Here is a 12,393-nt window from a genome sequence, read left to right on the forward strand (position 1 = left end):
AAAACTGATGCACGCATAGAATTGAGCATTCCTAAGGCATCAAAATAGACCGTTATACTCTATTTAGTGTTCTTAGAAGTCTTAACTTTCTAGTTTAGCTTTTGGACAACGCTGCGTTAGGTAAAGAAGCCAATAGACCAAGTTAAGTTCAAAATCGCACGAGACGTGAAAAACTTATCCACGCATAGAATTGAGCATTCCTAAGGCATCAAAATAGACCGCTATACTCTATTTAGTGTTCTTAGAAGTCTTAACTTGCTCGTTTAGCTTTTGGGCAACGTTTCGTTGGGTAAAGAAGCTAATAGACCAAGTTAAGTTGAAAATTGCACGAAACGTGAAAAACTTGTCTATGCATAGAATTGAGCATTCCTAAGGCATCAAGATAGACGTTATACTCTATTTAGTGTTCTTAGAAGTCTTAACTTGCTAGTTTAGCTTTTAAGCAACGTTTCGTTAGGTAAAGAAGCTAACAGACGAAGTTAAGTTCAAAATAGCACAAAACGTGAAAAACTTGTCCATGCGTAGAATTGAGCATTCCTAAGGCATCACAATATACCGTTATACTCTATTTAGTGTTCTTAGACGTCTTAACTTGCTAGTTTAGCTTTTGGGCAACTTTTCGTTAGGTAAAGAAGCCAATAGACCAAGTTAAGCTCAAAATTGCACGAAACGTGAAAAACTTATGCACGCATAGAATTGAGCATTCCTAAGGCATCAAAATAGACCGTTATACTCTATTTAGTGTTCTTAGAAGTCTTAACTGTCTAGTTTAGCTCTTCGACAACGTTACGTTAGGTAAAGAAGCCAATAGACCAAGTTAAGTTCAAAATTGCACGAGACGTGAAAAACTTATCCATGCGTAGAATTGAGCGTTCCTAAGGCATCAAAATAGACCGTTTTACTCTATTTAGTGTTCTTAGAAGTCTTAACTTGCTAGTTTAGCTTTTGCGCAACGTCTCGTTAGGTAAAGAAGCTAATAGACGAAGTGGAGTTCAAAATTGCACGAAACGTGAAAAACTTGTCCATGCGTAGAATTGAGCATTCCTAAGGCATCAAAATAGACCGTTACACTCTATTTAGTGTTCTTAGAAGTCTTAACTTGCTAGTTTAGCTTTTGGGCAACGTTTCTTAGGTAAATAAGCCAATAGACCAAGTTAAGCTCAAAATTGCACGAAACGTGAAAAACTGATGCACGCATAGAATTGAGCATTCCTAAGGCATCAAAATAGACCGTTATACTCTATTTAGTGTTCTTAGAAGTCCTAACTTTCTAGTTTAGCTTTTGGACAACGCTGCGTTAGGTAAAGAAGCCAATAGACCAAGTTAAGTTCAAAATCGCACGAGACGTGAAAAACTTATCCACGCATAGAATTGAGCATTCCTAAGGCATCAAAATAGACCGTTATACTCTATTTAGTGTTCTTAGAAGTCTTAACTTGCTCGTTTTGCTTTTGGGCAACGTTTCGTTGGGTAAAGAAGCTAATAGACCAAGTTAAGTTGAAAATTGCACGAAACGTGAAAAACTTGTCTATGCATAGAATTGAGCATTCCTAAGGCATCAAGATAGACGTTATACTCTATTTAGTGTTCTTAGAAGTCTTAACTTGCTAGTTTAGCTTTTAAGCAACGTTTCGTTAGGTAAAGAAGCTAATAGACGAAGTTAAGTTCAAAATAGCACAAAACGTGAAAAACTTGTCCATGCGTAGAATTGAGCATTCCTAAGGCATCACAATAGACCGTTATACTCTATTTAGTGTTCTTAGACGTCTTAACTTGCTAGTTTAGCTTTTGGGCAACTTTTCGTTAGGTAAAGAAGCCAATAGACCAAGTTAAGCTCAAAATTGCACGAAACGTGAAAAACTTATGCACGCATAGAATTGAGCATTCCTAAGGCATCAAAATAGACCGTTATACTCTATTTAGTGTTCTTAGAAGTCTTAACTGTCTAGTTTAGCTCTTCGACAACGTTACGTTAGGTAAAGAAGCCAATAGACCAAGTTAAGTTCAAAATTGCACGAGACGTGAAAAACTTATCCATGCGTAGAATTGAGCGTTCCTAAGGCATCAAAATAGACCGTTTTACTCTATTTAGTGTTCTTAGAAGTCTTAACTTGCTAGTTTAGCTTTTGCGCAACGTTTCGTTAGGTAAAGAAGCTAATAGACGAAGTGGAGTTCAAAATTGCACGAAACGTGAAAAACTTGTCCATGCGTAGAATTGAGCATTCCTAAGGCATCAAAATAGACCGTTGCACTCTATTTAGTGTTCTTAGAAGTCTTAACTTGCTAGTTTAGCTTTTGGGCAACGTTTCTTAGGTAAATAAGCCAATAGACCAAGTTAAGCTCAAAATTACACGAAACGTGAAAAACTGATGCACGCATAGAATTGAGCATTCCTAAGGCATCAAAATAGACCGTTATACTCTATTTAGTGTTCTTAGAAGTCTTAACTTTCTAGTTTAGCTTTTGGACAACGCTGCGTTAGGTAAAGAAGCCAATAGACCAAGTTAAGTTCAAAATCGCACGAGACGTGAAAAACTTATCCACGCATAGAATTGAGCATTCCTAAGGCATCAAAATAGACCGCTATACTCTATTTAGTGTTCTTAGAAGTCTTAACTTGCTCGTTTAGCTTTTGGGCAACGTTTCGTTGGGTAAAGAAGCTAATAGACCAAGTTAAGTTGAAAATTGCACGAAACGTGAAAAACTTGTCTATGCATAGAATTGAGCATTCCTAAGGCATCAAGATAGACGTTATACTCTATTTAGTGTTCTTAGAAGTCTTAACTTGCTAGTTTAGCTTTTAAGCAACGTTTCGTTAGGTAAAGAAGCTAACAGACGAAGTTAAGTTCAAAATAGCACAAAACGTGAAAAACTTGTCCATGCGTAGAATTGAGCATTCCTAAGGCATCACAATATACCGTTATACTCTATTTAGTGTTCTTAGACGTCTTAACTTGCTAGTTTAGCTTTTGGGCAACTTTTCGTTAGGTAAAGAAGCCAATAGACCAAGTTAAGCTCAAAATTGCACGAAACGTGAAAAACTTATGCACGCATAGAATTGAGCATTCCTAAGGCATCAAAATAGACCGTTATACTCTATTTAGTGTTCTTAGAAGTCTTAACTGTCTAGTTTAGCTCTTCGACAACGTTACGTTAGGTAAAGAAGCCAATAGACCAAGTTAAGTTCAAAATTGCACGAGACGTGAAAAACTTATCCATGCGTAGAATTGAGCGTTCCTAAGGCATCAAAATAGACCGTTTGACTCTATTTAGTGTTCTTAGAAGTCTTAACTTGCTAGTTTAGCTTTTGCGCAACGTCTCGTTAGGTAAAGAAACTAATAGACGAAGTGGAGTTCAAAATTGCACGAAACGTGAAAAACTTGTCCATGCGTAGAATTGAGCATTCCTAAGGCATCAAAATAGACCGTTACACTCTATTTAGTGTTCTTAGAAGTCTTAACTTGCTAGTTTAGCTTTTGGGCAACGTTTCGTTAGGTAAATAAGCCAATAGACCAAGTTAAGCTCAAAATTGCACGAAACGTGAAAAACTTATGCACGCATAGAATTGAGCATTCCTAAGGCATCAAAATAGACCGTTATACTCTATTTAGTGTTCTTAGAAGTCTTAACTTTCTAGTTTAGCTTTTGGACAACGCTGCGTTAGGTAAAGAAGCCAACAGACCAAGTTAAGTTCAAAATCGCACGAGACGTGAAAAACTTATCCACGCATAGAATTGAGCATTCCTAAGGCATCCAAATAGACCGTTATACTCTATTTAGTGTTCTTAGAAGTCTTAACTTGCTAGTTTTGCTTTTGGGCAACGTTTCGTTGGGTAAAGAAGCTAATAGACCAAGTTAAGTTGAAAATTGCACGAAACGTGAAAAACTTGTCTATGCATAGAATTGAGCATTCCTAAGGCATCAAGATAGACGTTATACTCTATTTAGTGTTCTTAGAAGTCTTAACTTGCTAGTTTAGCTTTTGCGCAACGTTTCGTTAGGTAAAGAAGATAATAGACGAAGTTAAGTTCAAAATAGCACAAAACGTGAAAAACTTGTCCATGCGTAGAATTGAGCATTCCTAAGGCATCACAATAGACCGTTATACTCTATTTAGTGTTCTTAGATGTCTTAACTTGCTAGTTTAGCTTTTGGGCAACTTTTCGTTAGGTAAAGAAGCCAATAGACCAAGTTAAGCTCAAAATTGCACGAAACGTGAAAAACTTATGCACGCATAGAATTGAGCATTCCTAAGGCATCAAAATAGACCGTTATACTCTATTTAGTGTTCTTAGAAGTCTTAACTTGCTAGTTTAGCTTTTCGACAACGTTACGTTAGGTAAAGAAGCCAATAGACCAAGTTAAGTTCAAAATTGCACGAGACGTGAAAAAATTATCCATGCGTAGAATTGAGCGTTCCTAAGGCATCAAAATAGACCAATTTACTCTATTTAGTGTTCTTAGAAGTCTTAACTTGCTAGTTTAGCTTTTGCGCAACGTTTCGTTAGGTAAAGAAGCTAATGGACGAAGTGGAGTTCAAAATTGCACGAAACGTGAAAAACTAGTCCATGCGTAGAATTGAGCATTCCTAAGGCATCAAAATAGACCGTTACACTCTATTTAGTGTTCTTAGAAGTCTTAACTTGCTAGTTTAGCTTTTGGGCAACGTTTCGTTAGGTAAATAAGCCAATAGACCAAGTTAAGCTCAAAATTGCACGAAACGTGAAAAACTTATGCACGCATAGAATTGAGCATTCCTAAGGCATCAAAATAGACCGTTATACTCTATTTAGTGTTCTTAGAAGTCTTAACTTTCTAGTTTAGCTTTTGGACAACGCTGCGTTAGGTAAAGAAGCCAATAGACCAAGTTAAGTTCAAAATCGCACGAGACGTGAAAAACTTATCCACGCATAGAATTGAGCATTCCTAAGGCATCAAAATAGACCGTTATACTCTATTTAGTGTTCTTAGAAGTCTTAACTTGCTAGTTTTGCTTTTGGGCAACGTTTCGTTGGGTAAAGAAGCTAATAGACCAAGTTAAGTTGAAAATTGCACGAAACGTGAAAAACTTGTCTATGCATAGAATTGAGCATTCCTAAGGCATCAAGATAGACGTTATACTCTATTTAGTGTTCTTAGAAGTCTTAACTTGCTAGTTTAGCTTTTGCGCAACGTTTCGTTAGGTAAAGAAGATAATAGACGAAGTTAAGTTCAAAATAGCACAAAACGTGAAAAACTTGTCCATGCGTAGAATTGAGCATTCCTAAGGCATCACAATAGACCGTTATACTCTATTTAGTGTTCTTAGATGTCTTAACTTGCTAGTTTAGCTTTTGGGCAACTTTTCGTTAGGTAAAGAAGCCAATAGACCAAGTTAAGCTCAAAATTGCACGAAACGTGAAAAACTTATGCACGCATAGAATTGAGCATTCCTAAGGCATCAAAATAGACCGTTATACTCTATTTAGTGTTCTTAGAAGTCTTAACTTGCTAGTTTAGCTTTTCGACAACGTTACGTTAGGTAAAGAAGCCAATAGACCAAGTTAAGTTCAAAATTGCACGAGACGTGAAAAAATTATCCATGCGTAGAATTGAGCGTTCCTAAGGCATCAAAATAGACCGTTTTACTCTATTTAGTGTTCTTAGAAGTCTTAACTTGCTAGTTTAGCTTTTGCGCAACGTTTCGTTAGGTAAAGAAGCTAATGGACGAAGTGGAGTTCAAAATTGCACGAAACGTGAAAAACTAGTCCATGCGTAGAATTGAGCATTCCTAAGGCATCAAAATAGACCGTTACACTCTATTTAGTGTTCTTAGAAGTCTTAACTTGCTAGTTTAGCTTTTGGGCAACGTTTCGTTAGGTAAATAAGCCAATAGACCAAGTTAAGCTCAAAATTGCACGAAACGTGAAAAACTTATGCACGCATAGAATTGAGCATTCCTAAGGCATCAAAATAGACCGTTATACTCTATTTAGTGTTCTTAGAAGTCTTAACTTTCTAGTTTAGCTTTTGGACAACGCTGCGTTAGGTAAAGAAGCCAATAGACCAAGTTAAGTTCAAAATCGCACGACACGTGAAAAACTTATCCACGCATAGAATTGAGCATTCCTAAGGCATCAAAATAGACCGTTATACACTATTTAGTGTTCTTAGAAGTCTTAACTTGCTCGTCTAGCTTTTGGGCAACGTTTCGTTGGGTAAAGAAGCTAATAGACCAAGTTAAGTTGAAAATTGCACGAAACGTGAAAAACTTGTCTATGCATAGAATTGAGCATTCCTAAGGCATCAAGATAGACGTTTTACTCTATTTAGTGTTCTTAGAAGTCTTAACTTGCTAGTTTAGCTTTTCGACAACGTTACGTTAGGTAAAGAAGCCAATAGACCAAGTTAAGTTCAAAATTGCACGAGACGTGAAAAACTTATCCATGCGTAGAATTGAGCATTCCTAAGGCATCAAAATAGACCGTTTTACTCTATTTAGTGTTCTTAGAAGTCTTAACTTGCTAGTTTAGCTTTTGCGCAACGTTTCGTTAGGTAAACAAGCTAATAGACGAAGTGGAGTTCAAAATTGCACGAAACGTGAAAAACTTGTCCATGCGTAGAATTGAGCATTCCTAAGGCATCAAAATAGACCGTTACACTCTATTTAGTGTTCTTAGAAGTCTTAACTTGCTAGTTTAGCTTTTGGGCAACGTTTCTTAGGTAAATAAGCCAATAGACCAAGTTAAGCTCAAAATTGCACGAAACGTGAAAAACTGATGCACGCATAGAATTGAGCATTCCTAAGGCATCAAAATAGACCGTTATACACTATTTAGTGTTCTTAGAAGTCTTAACTTGCTCGTCTAGCTTTTGGGCAACGTTTCGTTGGGTAAAGAAGCTAATAGACCAAGTTAAGTTGAAAATTGCACGAAACGTGAAAAACTTGTCTATGCATAGAATTGAGCATTCCTAAGGCATCAAGATAGACGTTATACTCTATTTAGTGTTCTTAGAAGTCTTAACTTGCTAGTTTAGCTTTTGCGCAACGTTTCGTTAGGTAAAGAAGCTAATAGACGAAGTTAAGTTCAAAATTGCACGAAACGTGAAAAGCTTGTCCATGCATAGAATTGAGCATTCCTAAGGCATCACAATAGAGCGTTATACTCTATTTAGTGTTCTTAGACGTCTTAACTTGCTAGTTTAGCTTTTGGGCAATTTTTCGTTAGGTAGAGAAGCCAATAGACCAAGTTAAGCTCAAAATTGCACGAAACGTGAAAAACTTATGCACGCATAGAATTGAGCATTCCTAAGGCATCAAAATAGACCGTTATACTCTATTTAGTGTTCTTAGAAGTCTTAACTTGCTAGTTTAGCTTTTCGACAATGTTACGTTAGGTAAAGAAGCCAATAGACCAAGTTAAGTTCAAAATTGCACGAGAGGTGAAAAACTTATCCATGCGTAGAATTGAGCATTCCTAAGGCATCAAAATAGACCGTTTTACTCTATTTAGTGTTCTTAGAAGTCTTAACTTGCTAGTTTAGCTTTTGCGCAACGTTTCGTTAGGTAAAGAAGCTAATAGACCAAGTTAAGCTTAAAATTGCACGAAACGTGAAAAACTTATGCACGCATAGAATTGAGCATTCCTAAGGCATCAAAATAGACCGTTATACTCTATTTAGTGTTCTTAGAAGTCTTAAATTTCTAGTTTAGATTTTGGACAACGCTGCGTTAGGTAAAGAAGCCAATAGACCAAGTTAAGTTCAAAATCGCACGAGACGTGAAAAACTTATCCACGCATAGAATTGAGCATTCCTAAGGCATCAAAATAGACCGTTATACACTATTTAGTGTTCTTAGAAGTCTTAACTTGCTCGTCTAGCTTTTGGGCAACGTTTCGTTGGGTAAAGAAGCTAATAGACCAAGTTAAGTTGAAAATTGCACGAAACGTGAAAAACTTGTCTATGCATAGAATTGAGCATTCCTAAGGCATCAAGATAGACGTTATACTCTATTTAGTGTTCTTAGAAGTCTTAACTTGCTAGTTTAGCTTTTGCGCAACGTTTCGTTAGGTAAAGAAGCTAATAGACGAAGTTAAGTTCAAAATTGCACGAAACGTGAAAAGCTTGTCCATGCATAGAATTGAGCATTCCTAAGGCATCACAATAGAGCGTTATACTCTATTTAGTGTTCTTAGACGTCTTAACTTGCTAGTTTAGCTTTTGGGCAATTTTTCGTTAGGTAGAGAAGCCAATAGACCAAGTTAAGCTCAAAATTGCACGAAACGTGAAAAACTTATGCACGCATAGAATTGAGCATTCCTAAGGCATCAAAATAGACCGTTATACTCTATTTAGTGTTCTTAGAAGTCTTAACTTTCTAGTTTAGCTTTTGGACAACGCTGCGTTAGGTAAAGAAGCCAATAGACCAAGTTAAGTTCAAAATCGCACGAGACGCGAAAAACTTATCCACGCATAGAATTGAGCATTCCTAAGGCATCAAAATAGACCGTTATACACTATTTAGTGTTCTTAGAAGTCTTAACTTGCTCGTCTAGCTTTTGGGCAACGTTTCGTTGGGTAAAGAAGCTAATAGACCAAGTTAAGTTGAAAATTGCACGAAACGTGAAAAACTTGTCTATGCATAGAATTGAGCATTCCTAAGGCATCAAGATAGACGTTATACTCTATTTAGTGTTCTTAGAAGTCTTAACTTGCTAGTTTAGCTTTTCGACAACGTTACGTTAGGTAAAGAAGCCAATAGACCAAGTTAAGTTCAAAATTGCACGAGACGTGAAAAACTTATCCATGCGTAGAATTGAGCATTCCTAAGGCATCAAAATAGACCGTTTTACTCTATTTAGTGTGCTTAGAAGTCTTAACTTGCTAGTTTAGCTTTTGCGCAACGTTTCGTTAGGTAAAGAAGCTAATAGACCAAGTTAAGCTTAAAATTGCACGAAACGTGAAAAACTTATGCACGCATAGAATTGAGCATTCCTAAGGCATCAAAATAGACCGTTATACTCTATTTAGTGTTCTTAGAAGTCTTAAATTTCTAGTTTAGATTTTGGACAACGCTGCATTAGGTAAAGAAGCCAATAGACCAAGTTAAGTTCAAAATCGCACGAGACGTGAAAAACTTATCCACGCATAGAATTGAGCATTCCTAAGGCATCAAAATAGACCGTTATACACTATTTAGTGTTCTTAGAAGTCTTAACTTGCTAGTTTAGCTTTTGCGCAACGTTTCGTTAGGTAAAGAAGCTAATAGACGAAGTTAAGTTCAAAATTGCACGAAACGTGAAAAGCTTGTCCATGCATAGAATTGAGCATTCCTAAGGCATCACAATAGAGCGTTATACTCTATTTAGTGTTCTTAGACGTCTTAACTTGCTAGTTTAGCTTTTGGGCAATTTTTCGTTAGGTAGAGAAGCCAATAGACCAAGTTAAGCTCAAAATTGCACGAAACGTGAAAAACTTATGCACGCATAGAATTGAGCATTCCTAAGGCATCAAAATAGACCGTTATACTCTATTTAGTGTTCTTAGAAGTCTTAACTTGCTAGTTTAGCTTTTCGACAATGTTACGTTAGGTAAAGAAGCCAATAGACCAAGTTAAGTTCAAAATTGCACGAGAGGTGAAAAACTTATCCATGCGTAGAATTGAGCATTCCTAAGGCATCAAAATAGACCGTTTTACTCTATTTAGTGTTCTTAGAAGTCTTAACTTGCTAGTTTAGCTTTTGCGCAACGTTTCGTTAGGTAAAGAAGCTAATAGACCAAGTTAAGCTTAAAATTGCACGAAACGTGAAAAACTTATGCACGCATAGAATTGAGCATTCCTAAGGCATCAAAATAGACCGTTATACACTATTTAGTGTTCTTAGAAGTCTTAACTTGCTCGTCTAGCTTTTGGGCAACGTTTCGTTGGGTAAAGAAGCTAATAGACCAAGTTAAGTTGAAAATTGCACGAAACGTGAAAAACTTGTCTATGCATAGAATTGAGCATTCCTAAGGCATCAAGATAGACGTTATACTCTATTTAGTGTTCTTAGAAGTCTTAACTTGCTAGTTTAGCTTTTGCGCAACGTTTCGTTAGGTAAAGAAGCTAATAGACGAAGTTAAGTTCAAAATTGCACGAAACGTGAAAAGCTTGTCCATGCATAGAATTGAGCATTCCTAAGGCATCACAATAGAGCGTTATACTCTATTTAGTGTTCTTAGACGTCTTAACTTGCTAGTTTAGCTTTTGGGCAATTTTTCGTTAGGTAGAGAAGCCAATAGACCAAGTTAAGCTCAAAATTGCACGAAACGTGAAAAACTTATGCACGCATAGAATTGAGCATTCCTAAGGCATCAAAATAGACCGTTATACTCTATTTAGTGTTCTTAGAAGTCTTAACTTTCTAGTTTAGCTTTTGGACAACGCTGCGTTAGGTAAAGAAGCCAATAGACCAAGTTAAGTTCAAAATCGCACGAGACGCGAAAAACTTATCCACGCATAGAATTGAGCATTCCTAAGGCATCAAAATAGACCGTTATACACTATTTAGTGTTCTTAGAAGTCTTAACTTGCTCGTCTAGCTTTTGGGCAACGTTTCGTTGGGTAAAGAAGCTAATAGACCAAGTTAAGTTGAAAATTGCACGAAACGTGAAAAACTTGTCTATGCATAGAATTGAGCATTCCTAAGGCATCAAGATAGACGTTATACTCTATTTAGTGTTCTTAGAAGTCTTAACTTGCTAGTTTAGCTTTTCGACAACGTTACGTTAGGTAAAGAAGCCAATAGACCAAGTTAAGTTCAAAATTGCACGAGACGTGAAAAACTTATCCATGCGTAGAATTGAGCATTCCTAAGGCATCAAAATAGACCGTTTTACTCTATTTAGTGTGCTTAGAAGTCTTAACTTGCTAGTTTAGCTTTTGCGCAACGTTTCGTTAGGTAAAGAAGCTAATAGACCAAGTTAAGCTTAAAATTGCACGAAACGTGAAAAACTTATGCACGCATAGAATTGAGCATTCCTAAGGCATCAAAATAGACCGTTATACTCTATTTAGTGTTCTTAGAAGTCTTAAATTTCTAGTTTAGATTTTGGACAACGCTGCATTAGGTAAAGAAGCCAATCGACCAAGTTAAGTTCAAAATCGCACGAGACGTGAAAAACTTATCCACGCATAGAATTGAGCATTCCTAAGGCATCAAAATAGACCGTTATACACTATTTAGTGTTCTTAGAAGTCTTAACTTGCTAGTTTAGCTTTTGCGCAACGTTTCGTTAGGTAAAGAAGCTAATAGACGAAGTTAAGTTCAAAATTGCACGAAACGTGAAAAGCTTGTCCATGCATAGAATTGAGCATTCCTAAGGCATCACAATAGAGCGTTATACTCTATTAGTGTTCTTAGACGTCTTAACTTGCTAGTTTAGCTTTTGGGCAACTTTTCGTTAGGTAGAGAAGCCAATAGACCAAGTTAAGCTCAAAATTGCACGAAACGTGAAAAACTTATGCACGCATAGAATTGAGCATTCATAAGGCATCAAAATAGACCGTTATACTCTATTTAGTGTTCTTAGAAGTCTTAACTTGCTAGTTTAGCTTTTCGACAACGTTATGTTAGGTAAAGAAGCCAATAGACCAAGTTAAGTTCAAAATTGCACAAGACGTGAAAAACTTATCCATGCGTAGAATTGAGCATTCCTAAGGCATCAAAATAGACCGTTTTACTCTATTTAGTGTTCTTAGAAGTCTTAACTTGCTAGTTTAGCTTTTGCGCAACGTTTCGTTAGGTAAAGAAGCTAATAGACCAAGTTAAGCTTAAAATTGCACGAAACGTGAAAAACTTATGCACGCATAGAATTGAGCATTCCTAAGGCATCAAAATAGACCGTTATACTCTATTTAGTGTTCTTAGAAGTCTTAAATTTCTAGTTTAGATTTTGGACAACGCTGCATTAGGTAAAGAAGCCAATAGACCAAGTTAAGTTCAAAATCGCACGAGACGTGAAAAACTTATCCACGCATAGAATTGAGCATTCCTAAGGCATCAAAATAGACCGTTATACACTATTTAGTGTTCTTAGAAGTCTTAACTTGCTCGTCTAGCTTTTGGGCAACGTTTCGTTGGGTAAAGAAGCTAATAGACCAAGTTAAGTTGAAAATTGCACGAAACGTGAAAAACTTGTCTATGCATAGAATTGAGCATTCCTAAGGCATCAAGATAGACGTTATACTCTATTTAGTGTTCTTAGAAGTCTTAACTTGCTAGTTTAGCTTTTGCGCAACGTTTCGTTAGGTAAAGAAGCTAATAGACGAAGTTAAGTTCAAAATTGCACGAAACGTGAAAAGCTTGTCCATGCATAGAATTGAGCATTCCTAAGGCATCACAATAGAGCGTTATACTCTATTTAGTGTTC

Source organism: Tripterygium wilfordii, chromosome 12 (genome assembly GCF_013401445.1).
Source record: "Tripterygium wilfordii isolate XIE 37 chromosome 12, ASM1340144v1, whole genome shotgun sequence".
Classification (NCBI taxonomy): Eukaryota; Viridiplantae; Streptophyta; class Magnoliopsida; order Celastrales; family Celastraceae; genus Tripterygium; species Tripterygium wilfordii.